This window comes from Aptenodytes patagonicus, chromosome 1 (assembly GCF_965638725.1).
Source record: "Aptenodytes patagonicus chromosome 1, bAptPat1.pri.cur, whole genome shotgun sequence".
In the NCBI taxonomy this organism is placed as follows: Eukaryota; Metazoa; Chordata; class Aves; order Sphenisciformes; family Spheniscidae; genus Aptenodytes; species Aptenodytes patagonicus.
The window spans coordinates 83,249,993-83,266,641 of record NC_134949.1 but is presented as its reverse complement, the minus strand read 5'-3'; the positions used below and the strand labels follow the sequence as shown (position 1 = coordinate 83,266,641).

At 47.2% G+C, this 16,649-nt stretch overlaps 1 protein-coding gene across 2 annotated transcripts in view; it reads right to left on the bottom strand.

Moving 5' to 3' along the window:
- Positions 1-15,871, bottom strand: part of ARHGEF5 (Rho guanine nucleotide exchange factor 5) — a 37,189-nt gene extending 21,318 nt beyond the window's left edge. The window contains exon 1 of one of the 2 annotated variants that reach the window (XM_076345076.1): positions 15,815-15,871. The gene's annotated coding sequence lies outside the window, so the exon portion shown is untranslated. The remainder of the gene's footprint in view (positions 1-15,814) is intronic. The other variant, XM_076345084.1, reaches the window with a different exon arrangement.
- Positions 15,872-16,649: the final 778 nt, after the last annotated feature.

Sequence of the window (16,649 nt, the reverse complement as noted above, 5' to 3'; positions counted from 1 at the left end):
CAAACAAGAAAGGAGAAATAACAAGTGCTATCAAGCACAGGCAAGCCCTTCAGCTAGCCAGGAAACAAGGCAACACAGAATTAAGTGGAGCCCCAAGATCCTCCTCCTCCTCCAAAACCAGGGAGAAACCTAGCTTTTCGGTGTGCCCCCTTCACCCTCCCCACATGGTGCTGGCCTTGGCCCCCACAGTGGGGCGGGCCGTGCTCCCCATCCCGCTCCCCCTGCCATGGGTGCTGGGGTGGCCCACATGCTCAGGCTGCTGCAAACACAATCCCGGCAGAGAAAGCCCTGCCCTGCAACGACAGGCTGGGCTCAGCCGCCCTACTGGAGCTGCACCGGCAACCAGAGACATTCCACAGCCTGCCGGACTGCCGGTCCGTGCACCAGGGGCTCCTCTCCCCAGCTCTCCTCCTTTTCACCAACGCAGCAACGAGAGCTTCTGGCCGTGAGAGGAGAAAGCCATTCACAACAACCTTTGAGCGGCATGGACAAGGACACCGATTTTCTTACTAAAAGAAAGGTTTTCCCAAGCAATCCATCACTCGGGATATCTTTGGTGTAGAAATGCCAAAGCCAGCTTTAAGCGCTGCAGCTCTGCCACGAAAGAGCTTCATATAAGCTCTAACACCCACCCGAGGGGCAACATGGCTGCCCTGAGCCCCATCCTGCTATTCCAGCTCGGCTTAATCATCTCCGTCACACAGTTCGGATACACTTTAAATGGAGTTGGGTCGGTGAGGGCTAGCTCAGAGCCTGCCTTTCTCCATACAAAATCCAGAGCTCACCGTGCAGGAGAATTGCCACCAGAGTTACCATCTCTCCCAGGAGGCCATGCTTTCTTTCAGTTCGGTGAGACACTCAGGAAAGGGGTCGGTGCAGCTGCTCTAACACAAAGCCTGCCTTACCACAGGTCTCAATTTTTATTTTGATACAGCCACTCATGCCATGCTTAGGCCTGCTTTCTCAGCTGGATGCCCCCTCCACATGAGAGAGATGCCCACTGCATGCACTCCTCTGCAAAGAAACGGTTACTGATCTTCATGCACCACCCCTGGGCTGCTCTATCACTGTACAGCCCATCGAGCGAGGTGAAGGAGTGAGGTCAAAACTCTTGAGCTCAGGAAGAGATTACACAGGGCACTAGAGATAAGAATGAAGGAGGGAAATAACGTTACGTGGAGACAGCTTTGAGGGTATGGAGAGCAGATGGAACTTGCTGAAGGAAAGAACATATAGAATAACAAAAGCAATCTAAAAAGGTATGTGCTAAAGTAACGTAGAGTCTACCACTTTGCTGAATGGTCTACGTGCTGCTAGTATTCTGGGAACTAGGAGTCGCCTCAAGTGTTTTGGGCAAGTGGAATAAAACCCAAACCTGTCGATAGTACCTGATCTCCTGGAAATTGCATCTGAGCTGCTACTGAAGCCCGGGAAAAGTGAATGAGACCTCCCGGTCACACCGGTGCAGACAGTTTGCCTGAGTTTTAACACTGGCAGTAGCATCTCACTAGCTTTCACTCATGATAGGCACACACAAGATATACCAAACCTAATAATTATCTAATGATTCACTAATTGAGAAAAAAAATAAGGATACCCTTCCTACATTTGTTTCCATTTAAGTGATTATAATACTTAATGCTAACTTAAAAAAAAAAAGCCAAAAAAACCCATTTTGGGTAGAACAAAATTTCACCTTGGAAGTTGCTAGTGAACATTTGCCAAACAGCAAGTGTAGACCATGGCTTGGATTGCACATTGCACTTCCCAGAGATGCAATAAAAATAGTTCAGTCTTAAGATAAAATGGGGCCACCTGTATATCAAAAAACCTGGTTCACTTTAAGCAGAGCTTAAGTTTTATATTCATAAAAGCACTGGATAAACCTTGATATTCTGCAGTCTTCTGGTATGGGAACAAACAAGAATGGTGTGTAGTTCTCACTGCTGTAGCTTAGTGGAAAGACAATTGACACTACTGGGCAGAGGAAGAATTCCCTCAGTGAAAGCAATGTAGAGTCACTACAAGTTGCTCTATGCAGGTCACTCTACAAACTTTGGGGATGGAGAGATGACTGACAGAAACATCTGGGGCACAAAAGGAGGCAAAGACTTCCGAGACATAAGCTATGATGTGCAGTCTTGGCTGCCAGCAGCATGCTAGATACATTCCTAGACAGCAGGTTTGCTATAAACCAGAGGAGTTCTCAGTTTCTCTTTAAACAGAGTGATCCAGGACCTAGATGGGAAAGATTCTCCAGTTAGCAGCAGAAATTTCGTAGTCTCTCACTATGCTACACAAGCATGAGCCAGAATCCCACGCTGCTGTTTTTGAGTCTCAGATTAAAGAATGCTAATGTTTGCACCAAACTATTTTGACAGATGCAAATGCCATTAAAACATCAAAGGGCTTGGAAACACACTTGAAATCTTGGCCTTGCCCAGACTGCACAGTGGAACCATTGCTGAGCACAGTTGTTGTCATGTTACCTGTACCAGTCCTGAGCACAGTTAAGCTACAGACAGATAAGGATGAACAATATTCAGCAAACTGAACTGGGACAAGCTGTCCTCCCCTGCAGAAAGGGCCTCCAAAATTATCCTGTCTGATGTTCTTGGCAAACACGTTAATATAACCTCTTTCACAGCCGGATCAAGTTCCACCTTGAAAACTGTAAGATTTCTTGCTGCCATTACCGATAGTTGTCAGAGCCCTACAGGACAGAAGATACAAAATTGGAACATTTTATCAGTATGGGACAACTGATAAGCTATACAGCAAAATATATCCAGCCATAAATATACTGGCAAAATGCCTTTTGTATCAGTAGGTAAAGCATACCCTATGCAACCAAAGCAATTCCTAAAATACCAACAAAACTGCAATTGTATGTCGTATGTCATACCATGCTAATGACTTCTACCAGCACAACTTCATCAGCCATAACAGCTATACCTACAGCAGAAACCTGTACATGTATCTGGCTTCAATATTGTCAATATCATCAACTGGAGATAACAATAAAAAATTGTTGGTATCAACATACCATGAGATAGCAACAACAACAAAAAAATAAAAATCTTGAATACGTCTGTCCTCATTTTGTGCTTTTAGAATGCATGTTTTCAGCCTTAGGTCCCCATAGCATTTTTAATTACCTTACAACTTCAGTAATGAGATTTATTAAAAATGTGAAAAAAAAAAATGTTATGAGACTTGTATCATAATCAAAAATACTTGGCAATACTGTAACAGTGATGCAGCTTTGTACTGAAAACTGCAGCTAAAGGGGAGGAAAAAAAAAAAGGTCCATCTAACAGGGATGTAGGGATGTGTGTGGGGAAAGTAGATTTTGGTACAACCCTCCCCTAACCCAGCCTTTCAGGGAACAAACCATTCTTTCTTGGAAATTTAATTGGTGTACTTAGATTGAAGAAGCTAACAAGCACAATGAGACATGTTTGCTATTGGGAGCAAAAAGTGTTAGATATAAATAAAATGTTGTAAGAAATGTAAATGTGGGAAAGCACCAGCGAGGACCCCTTCCCTCTCCCCGTGGAAAAATAGCTTCACACGCCCAAAGCCACAGGAATTGTGTGGGTGCTGAATAGGAAGGTACTAATGCAAACACATGGAAAACTTCTTGTTACTCACAGTATAACGCCTGCATGGCCAACTGGCATAGGTTTATTGTGTGCATCACAACATTTTCTGTTTTTCATATAGTCCCACTTCCTAGAATCATGTGGTTACGTGAGAATTTTGGCTTACAATTAAGAAAAATACATGTCTGGCCTTTAATGGGTATGGAAAAGGCCTGGAAAACAAAGTACGGCTCAAAAATTAGATCTTGCTGTCTGGGTTCATCTTAATTTTTTAAGCCAAAATGTTAAGCCTTAACTTGTGACTAAGGAGAGCAAAAGCAACTCCCCCTTCACCCTCTACCCGATTACTGTTTTTCAGCAGTTGGGATTGATGACATTGAACTTGTTTGCAGAGTATTTAGACCTGATCCAGTGAGCTACACGCGCTACCAGAAACTAAAAGACTGGCAGAGAAATATGCTGTGGTATAACTGGGTTAACAAAGGTGAATAATCAAATTCGTCAGGTCCAATTTAGGTATTTACAGATATTCTGCAAAGTTCATCTGTTTATGGTCCAGCCCTAAAAAGATACAGAGCTCCTTCAATTGCTTCTGCCACTGCTGACTGTACAAACCATCCAACACCACCTGGAATCAGGTCCTAATAAATTTTGATTAAGACTTGACGCGGCACCCTGAAATTCAGAACAGATTAAGGCAATATGCATCCAGGTTGCTGCCATCTCCCATGTGCCAGTGTGCACGTGAGCCAGCTGAGGGAGTTACCTAGCCAAAAAAACAACCCAGAAGCATAGTGATGTGAGCAGCCGTAAAGGTGTGACACAGGAGGGAAAAAAAAAAAAGTAAAGATGACAGCTCCCTGCAGTAGCTATACATGCAGATGTACAAGCCGTAGCAGCAACTGCAAGGAGTGGACAGGAACAAGAGGCTGGGTGATGGGCCGGTGAGCGGGAAAGCAGAAGCCTGGACTTAGACCTAAGTTATAGTGAAACCACACCCAGGATCTACAAGCAAGTCCCAGACGCTCCAGCGTAGGTGTCTCGCTGCGTGACTGCCAAGCGCTTCAAAGGCTGAAACAGGTGCACCCTCACCAGCCCACACAGAACAGAAGGAGCAGAGCAGGGAAATTTCACATTTTCAGTACTGACCCTCTACTAGTAGCATTTTTTTTTGCTACCCTTCCAGGTTAGAAGCAGGCGCTATGGGAAGCGCGATATTCTAATCGGATTTACAACCATTTCCAAAGAAGCCATTATTTTAGGGTTTAACATTTCCTTGTCTTGTTGTTGCCACTGACTCTTCTGTTCCCGTGAACCCAAATGCAGCTTTCTCTCCTCAGCAAAGGACTGGGTATAAAAGGACATTGCATGGCTGCCAGCTCAACTCAAAGGAGCCAGCCCCCTGTGAGCAACTCTAAAAACAAGTAATAACATGAAGGACATGCTAGGGAAAGCCCTGGAAACCTCCTCAAACCCTCTGCAAAGTCTAGCATGGAAATACTCCAAATGGAAGGGGAGGGGAAGGCATTTTTGTGACCTTGTCTTTCAGAACAAGCAGTGAAAAGTTTTATAAATCAGGGTTTTAAATGGTGTAACTGATATACATCAATCTTATGAAATGCTTTTTATAACTAGCTTCACCAATTACCACTACCTTATTTCAAAGTTTACAGTAGTAATTACAGCTCATAGATGTTGTAGTTAAGATTTAGCATTAGTTCCTAATACTGTAATTAACACAGCATATTATAAAAAAAAAAAAAAAAGTAGAGCCCTACAGGTACAACCTTAAAAAAAATTAAGAAATAGCACAGCCAGATCAACGGTACTGATATTCTCTATTTCAGCAATATTTCCCCTTATTTGTCAATAGGCAAAAATTATGCCCACATATTTTCACGGCCAGTACAGCTCCAAGTCTCTATTAATTTAAAGCATAGATTTCATACCAGCTTAGAAATATCATTAGCATTTCTATGATGTACTAATTACAATATTTTTCCCATTCTAATAATCACATGAGTTTCAATGAATAAAGAACAATTACAGATATTTTAATCCTTCCTCCCCCCATTTTCATTTTTCTGCATATGAATGAGGGGGCAGAGCCTGCTTCCTACCACCACCCTTCAAGATTTCCTAAAGTAGTACTCCTTGATGGCTCCATGGCTCTTCAGATATTAGCTGAGCAATTAAAATCCTGAGACTGCCCTTTGGCAGTCTTTGACGACATCATCTCTGACTCTTGACTGGCCTACAGCTTCCTTTTCCTCAACCCTGTGGCATGTAAAACTACCTCTCTCTTTCCCCTCCCAGGTCCCATCCTACCAGATGGAGATGCAGAAGAGTAAAATCAGGTCTGTGCGCCTTAAATTCATCCCAAGATCATGACTTCACTGTGCTAGTGAGAAATTAGAGCATGAGGCAATTTAACATCTAACAGTCACCGTGACTAATAGTGTAATATGGACCCGATACAATTTCCTTTACCTCTTTTATGACACGATCACAAAATAATGCCAGCTCCGGCCAAGGAATGCAGAGTCCTCGGTACTCTTGCATCCACCAACCTACACAAGCGTGCATGCTATATTCCAATTGAAGTTGTGCATACTTTAGCATGAATGAGAAACTTCCCCTGGGAAGCTATAGGCACCAGTTAAATGAAATCTAAGACTCGGCTCGCTGTCTTTCCCATTACCTGCAACACACTTTGATCAGTGGGGCATAAACAAACACATAAACATCCCATCTCTCCCAAGTTCAATGAGACACAGCAGAGTTCCTCCAGTTCAGCCTCACAGGCGACTCTCTGTTGTAACTTCTGACACTGCCCATCAAACTCACCTAAACAAGTTTGGCGCATGGCAAACTGCTTCACTGCGCTTACAAAAAAATCACTACAGGCAACAGCGAAGAGTACAAGCTGATATGATCATTGTAGCTCAGGCAAGCTAAGAGCAACAGAGGTGCGTGAAGGGGGAAAGATTGGGAGAGTACTAGGAACAGGGGCAGGAGTGTCAGTGGACCGTGCCCGAGAGGGAGGGAAGAGTCAGAGCTCTCCTTCTTAGAGTTCTTCTTCCCAAATACCCTCCTGTATGGAAAATGGGTCTTCAGTCTCTCCTCCACCAGACTGATGCACTTGGGGAATCCGGCCCTCAGCACAAATGTTTGCTGACTATTACTTAACTGAGCACCTCGCATCTGCCATATGTGACAGCCAGCTGGTCAGCACATTAGTGGACAGGCAGGGGCACAAAGTGAGCGACTTTTGCAAGTCCCCAGCTCAACAGGACAGAAGAACTGCAAGTGAGGCAGAGAGCTGAGGGCAAGGCGAGAAGACAAGCGCGGTCCCACCCTTGCAGCAGGCTGAGTGAGAGGCCGAGGCAGCGGTCCTTGCCGAGGAGGGGCAGCAAAGCAGGAGGGTTTAACAACCCGAGTCCAGCTACTCTTTCATAAGCAACGGCTCTGCCTTTGCTCGGTGGCAGATCCTGCAGCGCTGACAGTTGTATCTGGCTATGACTCACTGCCACGAGGCTGCTGAAGAGAAGAACAGCGACACACGTCTTGATGTGACAAATCTACTCTGCCACCCTTGGCAGCGCTTTACACAGGAGGTATGACACAGATCACGGTAGAATGGCTCCCAAGAAGCAATCGCATTAAAGAAGGTGCAATTACAGCTATACCCACGGCAGGAGATATCAGCATTACTGCTTTTGTCGCACACATAGTAAACACCCTGCACTCCAAACTTTAGGCTATTCCTGCTCTACTAGCATTTATCTTAACAGAAGGTGATAAAGATGCACCCATAGCACTGCTGTTTCCAGTCTTCACTCTACTAACAGCTACAGCTTATGAACAGTTAAACACAGTTGTGATCACCTAGAAATTTCAAGCTATTGGGTCCACAAAGGATAACTGTTATCATCAGTAACATAATACAGGCTGAAACAAGAACATGCATGTTAAGAGCCTAGGAGCTCTCCTTCCTTCAATTCCCCACTGCAGGCATTAAAAGAAGGATCTACAGAAGGCTTAGATTATAACTAGGTTTTTTTCAAGGCAACCAAGAACTGTGCATTCATCCCCAGACCTCATCCAGCAGAATCGCCAGTTCCTAATTCTGGCAGTTTCCAGCAGTTTCTGCCTGTCTGAGGGTCACCTGTGCGACTGAGGCAATACTAACCCCTCCTAACTCACAGACATACTCTGAGGATTAGTCAGGGAGTGGCTGCTCAGTGCACTGAATATGCAAAGCCCTGTTATAAACTCTGTATCTGATTGCAACTGTAAGCAAAGTCTTATTTAAGCAATCCTTTCACCAACAAAAATATATTGACTGCCCATTCTGTTCCTTCCTTCTGTGTCTTTTGCCTCCAAGCTCTTCAAGATACACAACATGTTACTAAGATATTTTCCTTTTGTGCTGCAGAGATGCTTAGTACAAACGATAGATGCATTTTTCACACGAAGTAGTGTCCATAATTAGTTGTTTCAGCTCATTTTGGATCAGTGTTACTCTGGTATCATACTTCTTGTACTGTAGGGATCTCACTGCCAAGCCAATGAAAGCCCCTGCCCCATAACCTCACATACGTCAGATATTCACAGTTGTCTGTTTCTCACTGGGTCCACATTCAGGTGAGACCCCTTCTGCAATTCCATCAATTTTATGAGCTTACAACATACAGCATCGTCTATTTCTTAGAATCATAGAATCATTAAGGTTGGAAAAGACCTCTAAGATCATCGAGTCCAACGATCGACCCAACACATGCCTTGTGAGCGCCCTCAAGATGAACCGCTCCATAATCTTCCCCGGCACCGAGGTCAGGCTGACAGGCCTGTAGTTCCCCGGATTCTCTTTCCGGCCCTTCTTGTAGATGGGCGTCACATTCTTGCTACCTCTAAGCACAAAACTATCTAACTACCAAACCGTTCTTTAAAACCAAGTTGGTGTTTTCGCACATGCTTACCTCAACACTTCTGTATTTGGCTCCTGCATCCGTTAGTACATGATTTCTTTTCTTTAAATGCACTTTGTTCACTCTTTTCCATTGTCACAACTAAACTTTGTACAACACAGTCTTTTAAATTAACTTATCAAAGGAAACATGCTAGTAAAACGTAATACATTTCAGGGCAGATTTGCTTTCATATTGCCTTGCTGAACTTGAGATGTCTGTTCATGCCAGTTTTCATTGCACATGCAATCCAGCAGATCTCATCTTTTCTTGTTCTGTTCTTTTTTAAAGTCATCTTGCTGTGACTATCAGAGTTGATCCATTTTTCCTCTTTTGCACTCGGATGCCTATTTGATATCACTATTATTACACACTCAGCAGCTGAATAGGTAAAAATGATGCTGCCTACAGAACAAAGGAAAAATGACTGTGGTATGCCTGATAACACCCACTGGGCAACTCAGCTGTCATGGTTTTTCTATACACGCAGCCACAATTTTAGGCTGCTTTTTATGGCTCTGACCCTCCCTTGTGACTGGTCAGAGCACACACTACAATGACATAACTGGCATGCCTGGCCTTGCTCTCTCAGGATAAGGCACATTTCATTGCTCCAGCATACGTCCAAATTGCTCATCTTCCTTTCTCTGCACCCCTCTGAAATGAAACAGCTCAGTTTACTCATTGTGCAGGGGCAGGAAGATAAGCAATGTCAGAGGAAGACTGCCTTCCTGGATGGCACAGGACTCGGACTGAAATGAGCAGCGTTGACCCTGTGCCTACAGAAACACCTTATAGCTTCCCTTTCGGTCCCTCCACGTGCACTAAGAGAACATCCCCTCTTCCCAGTGGTGCCCAGAGATGAAAAAGAGAGCGACAGTGCAGTAATGTATTTCCCATCCTTCAACACAGCACCAGATGCTGTTAAGAAATTACTGGGCAACTTGGAGAGTAAACCCATCTCTCTCAATCACTTGCACATTTAGGAAAACATGCCATGACCCATAATTTGCTATAAAAACAGGGATACTCCCACTGCTCTTTGCCTGTCTCCCCACAGCTTCCTCTCTCTGCCAGGAGGTTGGTCACAGCATAGAGTCTTGACATGGTTGTGTGCTGTATTGCAGCCTTCTCAGTGCCACCCCCACTGCCCATCCTGAGCCTCTTCTTGCCTATACCTGAAACATGCCTTTCCAGGAGAAAACACCTTTCCTGAGGAGGGATAGAGAAGGGAGAGAGAAGTGCATAATTCTAAAAACAGCCATAAGATCCATCAGCTATACTGTACTCAGACTCAAGCCTGAAATATCTCTATGCGCAAAGTGAGTTACAGAAAGAGAGATGCAGAGAAGCAACAAACAACAGGAAGAGTTATCTGGCATCTACAATACCAACAATCAGGACCAAATCCTCACTGTTCTAAATATTGGGCAGTGAGACACCAGTCCTGCAGGGCTGGCAGTATACTCGAAACATCTCTTCTCCTATAAATCCAGCAATAGAGGGGAAAGAGATACATACTGCACCGTCTCAACATCGCTACACAACCTGACAGTCCTCACCTTCAAAAACAGATAGTGATCTCAGAGTACTTCAGAAAGGAGATCGACTCAAATGTCACAGCTAGATTACGTTTCATAGGTCTAGAGTTACCCTCGGACACCTGCACTATGGAATACCTGCAGTAAAATTTTTGCATCTAAACAGAAGCTCAGGCTTAACCCATGACAAAAGGATTTTGTCTAGCGACCAGACCCACTGAAGACACACCTACAGCATCAGAGCTTTTCTAGGCACCAGTATGGCTATGGCATCCTTCCCTTCTTCTCCTATGAAATGAAGTATACCAGCAAAGCTATACTCTTACTGGTGTACTCTTACACGGTTTCCACTAGCACCCCCTCACAGGACAGGAATCTAATAAAGATATAAGGGCCCAGTTAAGATTTATTCTATTCAAATAATATTTGCAGGCACTTTTGATCATTACACCTGTAAATTTTTGTGAGTATAAAGCGTACATACCATAAAGCTTACACATGCTTATTTTTTTGTAGCTGCCCAGCAACACTGTGGGCAAAGCACCTTCTTCTTGCCACTCCTCCTCCCACTAGTGGTGTACATGTTAGTTTAACACTGATCTGGACATCTATTTCTATTTAACACTGATCTGGACATCTATTTCTATTATTAAGTGAATATGCAAGTGTAGCCATTGCAGCCACCTTGTGGCAGCTGTGAACAACGACCACGTCCAACAGGTTACACGGCTGCTTGTAACCCAGACTCGGGCCTTGCGCCACATGTCCCCTGATTATCTCAGGGTTTCTGTGATCTGAACAAATCGTGCCCTGACATGACCAGGATCCTAATCCCCTCCTCTCTACAGGGGTGTATTTTGGATCCTCAAACTCTACGGTTGGATTCGTCGATGAAGCAGCAGCCGTTCTGCACCTCTCCTCCTCCAGTCACACCCTGTGCAAGGCTGGGTCTGCTCACCAGTCATATGACTCCACTCTGCCCACAGGTGGCACCTGCAGGGGACCACCAAGCTTGTGGATCCCACTAGGCACCACCTCAGCCTGACCCAGGTAAGCATTTGGGAAGTGTTGTGTATGATCAGCGGCAGGAACTCCAGTGCCAAATGTACTCAGAGCACCGGCAAGGCCAGGGGCAGTGGACCTTACACACTTGAGCACCTGCGTGCAGCTAGATGTTCAGTTTGAGACTACGAAGAGGTAGTTTGACGTCTGAATGTCACACACTTCTACATGACTTACTGCAAATAGGATACATTCACAGGAAGCTAATTTGTGGCCAGCTCTGATTTAATGCAGTATTCTCTGAGCATCTGGTTCACGCACTTCCTCCCACTTCAGTTCACTTCTCGTATACTATCCAATTACAGTTTCTATAGCCACTCCTCCTCAACCTCTTCTAGCATCAGAACACCCTCTATTTGTATACATTTACATATGTGTGTCTATTTATATATGTACATTTGTACACATGTCACGGTAATCACCTTCCCCCCTTCTAAATTTTTCCCACTATCAAAACCAATAGCCCTCCCCCTGACCTTGCACTGAACTTCTACTAAAGCCATGGGAATTTCTTCTTTGACTTTATCCAGTTGTAATCCAGCCCCCAGACCGTGAGCTCAAAACTAGTCTCCACCTAGGAGTTCCACATCTCCTGCAGTGTTCAGCATTGCACTTGAAGGAATGGCGTTTAAAACAATAGATGGGGAATGGGTTTTGTGCCAGCAAACTAATTCCACTAGAAGAGCAAGAAAGCTGGAATCACTTGTTAATGGAGGAGACAAGATTAACGAATCTCCCAAAAGGGTACCCCAGCTGGCTCAGGCACTGAAAACCACTGAGAACTTCACATCTAGAACACACAAATACATTAGCTTGCAACTTTTCTGCACTGATGAACCTTTCATAGGTATCAGTACATCACAGCCAAGGCACAGACCTTCTTCGTACATTAAATGCTCTTTCTCACACAGTCTAACTCCAACACACACTTCTTGACCAAAGACATAAACGCAGCTGACCTAAACCCAGTCTTGGCTAAACCCAGTTCTCCCAAGTCACGCAACGGAGTTAACCTGGGCTACTGAGCAAATCAGGGCAGCTACTGTCGCACATCTGCTGCAAAGGGAAGGTGAAAAAATACATTAGCTTCCATTAAGATTTAAGGTAAGGTGTGCTTGTGACAATTCCTGTATCTCAATCCTTAGTTTCACAAGCTCTTCAGCTTGCCAAAAGGAGTCCCATCCTCTGCCCTCCTTATTCCCACCCCCATACTGCCCTTCCTCTTCTGGCGGTATAAGCATGCGTGTGGTCTCGCAACAAACCAGAGCAGGGAACCGACGTGGATGACAACAGGTAGGCATGACGGCTTCTTTCAACGGCAGTGCCAGCTGAGAGGATTTGTGCAACCACAGCCTGTTTATCCAAGCGCAGAAATGTAGGAACTAAATGTACGATTCCCTCTTGCATCTAATCCAGAACAGGCATGGGGCTGCTACTGAAAGAGGTATTCCCTCTCCACGTTTCTCATGCCCAGTAGCATGCTACCCTTCTGCATCAGACCTAGGACCATCTGGCCACAGAGCTGGCTGATCCAACTTCCAGATCCAAAAGTCATATTTTTTGTTTAGGGAAGGGGGTTAATTTTCAGTTGGAGCAGTGATTAAACTGATTTGAGGCCACTTGGTCACTAGATCTGATCCAAGGGAAGCAGCAGGAGCTTGCAGTCAGGACTGAACGAGAAGTGGATCATTACTTCAGCAGCAGCCTGTAGTTACGCTGGATTAACCATCATGTGAAGCTGTACTCCAAGCAACACGAGTTATTCAATTACACTTCTCTGAAAGCCCTGTCTGCGCACAGACATCACAGCCAGGCGCACTTAGCCGCTGCTTTAAATCATACCAGTCACCCTATGACTACACCTCCACGATTGCCTCTTCCCAGAAGCAAGAGGTTAGCACGGATAACAGCTGTAAGCTTGCGGTACAACAGGCCATCTTTTTGCTGGAACGTGTCATCCTGACAGCAACAGGCTCTGTAATCTGGCATGAAAATTTGTAGCAAGACTTTGTGGTTAGGAACCAGGCTGGACAGATTGAGATAAGAAATTAGCGAGGGTAATCAGCCATTGGAATAATTTACCTGGGAAACCAGGGCAGTCTATCGCTTAATAACTTGCAATCAAGACTGGGTACTTTTCTAATAGAATTCTGGATTCGATGCAGAGATAAGCAGCTGGGAATGTAAATACCTGCTGGGGGTCAGAATAAGGCATGTCCCCAAATGGCTGATGCTATGAACATCAACTGTGTGACCACCTCACAGAAGAGAGAAACAATTTCCCTCTGTACAGCGCAAGTGCTGAAGCAATAGAGCACAACTACACTGAAGTCACTTCTAAGTACTTCATTAAAAGATACAACAGGAGCTCAGTGAGGAGCTGCAAAGCTGAAAGGAATTACAAAACTTACCGGGCATGACTACTGAAATAAGCTAGCTATGTATAATTTAACTAAACAGTAACTAAGCAGCCAACATCAAACTGGAAAGATACCAGATGACAGAAAGCATAGTAACTCTTAGAATCAAATACTCCTGGAAAAAAATGTGATTCCAATTATGAATATGAAATCCCTTGCAGGCTGCTTCTTAAATTTTGCCTGGAATAACCATGGAGAGTGAATATAATTTACATGAATATGAATTAATTAAATAAAACAGCCCACTTTAAACCAGACTCCAAAGTACAGTACGTTAAAAAAAAAAAACAAAAAACACACAGACAAAAACCAGAAAACCCCTATAGCAAAATTTGGCTCTCTACCTCTACAAAGCACTTGAAACAAGTGAACCGTAAGAAAGGATAAGACTTGATAGAACAAGAGCAAGAACATCTATCTAAAGTTAACAGGATGAAATAAAAAACTGAGTCCCAGGGAACAGACTCTTACCGGCAAGATCTATCAGGATGCACAAGCAGCTCCCAGAGGAAGTACTCGCGTCCCACTATTTCAGACAGCAGGAACAGGGGGCTTCAGCAAGAGCACCAACCTCAAGCCTAGTCACCTGTTGTCACCAGCAATTAGATCGTATAACCCCACTCACAGATTTATCAAGATTGCTAGGCTACTGTACAGACAGTACAGTACAAATGCTACACTCAATCACGACTTGGCAAAATGAGATTCTACTCGGAAGCCAGCTGAGCTGTTCCAAATATTAACAATAACTGAGAATTAAGAAGAATTCAGATTTGGTACAGCTTCAAGTCTGATTTACGGATGCCTCCTCCTCACCCAATTCAGTTGCAGTTCTGAAATCTGGGTCACCCATACATTATTCCTCCAAACCAAGCCACCTCCCTCCCGTACAACCCTTTAAAAGGACTCTGCCCTTATCCAAGCCATTTCCAACAAGCCATTTAGATTACGAGAAACTCCAAAACACCACAGAATCAGGTCACAAAACTTCAACACATTACGGATGTGGCTTGGTCAGAGAGGAACAGACACGCAGCTCAAGAAGCCAACGGCATCCACATCCAGCAGCTCCTTGGCAAAGTCTGCAACAAGTCAACACAGATGAGTTGAGCTCAGATCTTCTTCCCCGACCCCGTATTCCCTACCAGGTTTGATCCCGGTCTTATCCAACCACTGGGAATAAATGAAGCATCAAGTGCAAGGATAACATGGGTGCTGGGGCGAGGATGGGTCAAGGCCAGAGCCGTGGGAGCTCAAAAGCCCCCCTGGCAGGTTGTCTGGGGCACTGAGGTTGCCATCAGAGCTGCTGCAGTGGCTGGGGCTCCGAAGCGGCTGCGGGAAGGAGACGGGAAGCGAGCAGCAGGCAGGTATCTCGCCTTTCGCTCCTCTGCCTTTCCCTCCGTGACAGGCCATAAAAGTCACGAGGCACCAGCCAGCAGAGCAAGGAGGAAAACAACAAAGCGTCCAGAGTTCAAGCACAGCCCCGAGACTCCCGGGCCCTGGCCACGGGCAGCCCGGCTGGAGCTGAAAACCCAGCAAACACCGTGGGATCTTGCTCCTGCGTGGGAGGCACCATTTCTGCCGAAAGAGGCTCCGGCTGTTTGCAGCTGAGCCTGGGACCGGGCCTGTGCTCCGGGCCCTACCTGCTGCCGGCAGCGGGAGGAGGAGCGGGGGGGGGGGGGGGGGGGGGGGCAGACAGGGGGACGGGCGCTGCTGGCGGGGCGCGGAGCCGCGCCGTCCCGCACAGGCCGCCGCGAAGGCTGCGGCTCCCCGGGGCCTGTCCCGGGGCCGGCGGTGAGGCGCCCCCTTCGTCGCCCCCTCTGGAGGCACCGGCCCGCCCAGCGGGAGCGGCTCCCCGGGGCTCCGGGCCCCGACGGCGGCCCTCCCCGCGCACCCACACCTGTGCGCCGCGGGCCCGGCCCCGCGGAGGAGCGCAGCAGGCCCGCCGTCCCGCCTCGGGAGGGGCGAGCGCTCCCTTCCCCGGAGTTCCCTCCTCCCCGTCCCCCTCGGGTCCTAAAATGGTGGAGCCCTCCCTCCCTTTCTCCCCCCGTTCCCCGAGCCTGCCCGCCGCCCCGGCCCTGGGGAGCAGCCGCCCCTCCGGCCCGGCCCGGGCTCCGCGGGGATCCGGCGCCAGGCCCGCGCCTCACCCCGCCTCTCCCGGGAACACGGCAACGCCGCTCCCGCCGGGCCGCGCCGCCCCCGCCGGCCGCCCTTACCTGCGCCGGCCTCACATCGCCGGGCCGGGGCCAGCGCTGCCCCCCCCGGCGCCGCCGCGGCCCCCCGCCCTCGGCAGCCGGCCGCCGTCTCCCCGCCGCCCGCGGGGCCGCAGGTATGTCATGAGTGCCGAGGCTCCCAGGTGAGCCGGGCACACCTACAGGAAGGCAGGCGGGCCGCCCTGATTGGCGTGCGGGGCGCAGCCCGGCCGGCAGCGGGCCGCGCTCCGACGGCGCGGGGCAGGGCGCAGCCGCCGCCGAAGGGCCAGCGCGGGACGCGGCGGCGGCGGCTCCTGTCCCCGGTTCCTGTCCCCGGCCGGGCGCAGCCCTCCGCGCTCCCCCGGCCCTCCGAGCGCGAGGTATTTTGCTTTTTTTTTTTTTTTTTAACTGAAACGGGGGCAATAACTGCGCCTCCCCCGGGTTTGGGGGTGAAAGGCGCTTAGCTGCTTTGCCTCCAGGGCAAAAGCAGAGCGGGTACACCTGACCCGCTGATCCCAGGTACCTGGACTGGCTCAAGAAACAGAGGGGCTTTTTATTATTTATTTTAATTTTTCTTCATTACCTGAGTCTCTTGTTTTCCCGCTCCTTAAGGTCACTCCTTAACTTTGCATGCGTGAACCCTCTTGCTTTGTATTTCCTCCCAACAGGCAGTCGGGGTTTTAAGGAAAAGCGCTGGGTGTCGGGAGGGTCATCCTCACCACACGTGGCGGAGCTTTGCCTCTGCAGCAGCAGACCTCAGAGGTCTCAAGATTAGGTCCGAGATCGTCAAATAAATGTAAATGAATTAAACAGCTGGATTCAGAAGAAACTGAACGGGATGTGGGTAGAAAAACTCTGT